Source organism: Triticum urartu, chromosome 4A (assembly GCF_056163025.1).
Source record: "Triticum urartu cultivar PI428250 chromosome 4A, HENAU_Tu73, whole genome shotgun sequence".
Classification (NCBI taxonomy): domain Eukaryota; kingdom Viridiplantae; phylum Streptophyta; class Magnoliopsida; order Poales; family Poaceae; genus Triticum; species Triticum urartu.
The window spans coordinates 504965445-504967864 of NC_141876.1; the positions used below are offsets into that span (position 1 = coordinate 504965445).

Sequence of the window (2420 nt, forward strand, 5' to 3'; positions counted from 1 at the left end):
GTGGGTCAGATAGGCGCCTATGATACGTCGACATGTGGAACGGCCCAACAGAGGTCCATTCCTGTGTAAAGGCCTGCCCGTTTGACTTGGTCAAAAGCTGGCGGGCCGGCCCATGGAAAGCCTATTAACGGCCTGTTCGAATATAGCCCATTTACAGCCCGCTAACCCAAGGCCCATTACGCCCTATTCGAATTAGGCCCAGTAGCGTCATCTGGGCCATCCAATATGATTCCAGCCTATTTTCACTTCTGGCCCATGTATGTCCCATGACGTCTTTCGGCCCATATGAGGCCCTATGTAACTCTTGGCCTATTAACGGCCCGTGGTGAAACTGGCCCGTAATGAATAGTGTATCACTTTACACCCGTTAACGGCCGTGGTGAAACTGGCCGTGATGAATAGTGTATCACTTTATACCCATTAACGGCCCGTTATACCGTTGGGCCGTTTCCAACCCATGTTATCTTCCGGCCTTCTTCAGAGCCCATTTATTCTTGGGCTCATTTCCAGCATTCGTTTACTTACGGCCCGTTGCTGTCATTTTCTCCTTGTGGGCCAAATTCAGCCCGTGGTTATAGTCGGCCCGTTTGTGGTCCGTTAATACGTTGGGCCGTTTTCATAGCGTCATCAAATACGGCCTATTAACGATGGCCCGTTATGGTCGGCCCATGAACGGACGATTCCAACTCTAGCCCGTTTACGGCCAAAATGCGGTATGTTCGGCCCATGTTTGGCCAATCGATCATACGGCCCGTATAAGGCCCATTGATGATACGACCCGTAGAAGGCCCATTGATGATAGGGCCCGTAGAAGGCCCATTGTTTCTACGGCCCGTAGAAGGCCCACTGTTTATACGGCCCGTAGAAGGCCCACTGTTTATACGGCCCGTAGAAGCCCCACAGTTTCTACGGCCCGTAGGACGCCCAGTGTCACTACAGTAAATATTAGCCCATGGTTATTGTGGCCTAGTTTTAAAAAATAGGTTATTGCACCCACTAGCAAACCGCAGAAAAAGAACCGCACTCACTACAAGCAAACAAATAAACAAGACAACAAGGAAATAAATAAGCAAGCAACTTACACTAGGCTATCACGGCTATTACACATATTACATCCATTGGGCATCAAAGTTCGCCACCAGTGCAAATATAGGGAACACAACATCATATAAACGCCGCAGCAAAACAAGTCCAGAACTGAAACCACTTCAGAAGAGCTCAAGAAACAATATCCTGGGTACCCATAATGCTGGCAAGATGCTTAGCAAGCTTATTAACTTTCTCTTGTTTGGCGCTTAAGTCCTCTAGCGCTTGCTGTTGCACCAGAAAGTATGCATCTGAATTCTGCAGGGACTTCCTCAGTCCTTCGGCTTCCTGTCGCATAACATCTGATCGATGTCTTTCAACTTGAAGTTGAGACTCAAGAAGCCGAACTGATTCAGGCAACGAGTTCGAAGAGCTGGTGCCAGCAGTGGTAGACAGTAACTCGAACACTACATCAAGACAGGACTTTGGGGTTGTCTCAGTGTCTTCAATATAGTTTTTATCAGCTTTCTTGGAGACCAACAGGGATGTCTCACTATCTTGAACCTTATCTGCATTACTTCCTTTACCATTGCATAACAGGGTACTCTTCTCCAATATTTTATCCGCGTTCTAAAAGAGAAACAAACAAACACATCTCAGGTTTACCAGTTCAGTAGTAAGGTGGACAGGATAACAACATGAAACAAACATATATCTATGTAGTATGGTCACTGTATGGTCTATATCATTCTAGTTTATGTTGCCAAATCAAGATAGATACAATTTGAATCATATCTATTTAAGACAAAGCAGCATAGGCAGAATATAAGTGTGGGAAACTACACAACAATAACAACACTTGTAATGTGCATGGCATGAGAACATAACTGTTTATTCAATTGAAACTGAAATCAACATAGAGCAAGTTGCAACAGCAAATAGCCAAACACGTTGAAGAAATAGGTTTAAAACATACCTGTTGCGCCATTGGAGTTTCAATTGCATCCTTCAAATTTGAAATTAGTTGGTATCAGTAAATACAGTGATGCAAGAGCAAAGTAGTATGAACCATAGCTACGGAACCTGACCTGAGAACAATTCTTCTTCTGCTTTAAGCGTTGACTTTGGGTTCGGAGTGGTGGTCCTCGTGATTTGGGCACTGAAGTTGCCTTACTAACTGCTCGTGTTTGGGTGCTCTATGGTGGAGACGGTGCTGTGTCAACGGGAACTGGGTGTCTATCTGCTGGGGTTGGGGTTAGAAGGGATGTAGCTGGTTCTCTGTCCAACTGGGTAGGGGTACAATCTGCATGAGTGTGGGTTATGTGTGGTGGGGCTGGTTCTTGGGCAAGTACAACCACGGTTCTACTTGCATCGACATGTAGCACGATCTTTTC

The 2420-nt window shown here is 45.7% G+C and overlaps 1 long non-coding RNA gene across 1 annotated transcript; it reads right to left on the reverse strand.

The window, feature by feature from the left end:
- Positions 1-1499: 1499 nt before the first annotated feature.
- On the reverse strand, positions 1500-2174 carry LOC147976328 (uncharacterized). Its single transcript, XR_015602131.1, has 3 exons — positions 2115-2174; positions 2003-2032; positions 1500-1656 (listed from the first exon to the last, which is right to left on the reverse strand). It is a non-coding gene; the product is annotated as an uncharacterized LOC147976328 (long non-coding RNA).
- Between the last annotated feature and the right edge of the window lie 246 nt (positions 2175-2420).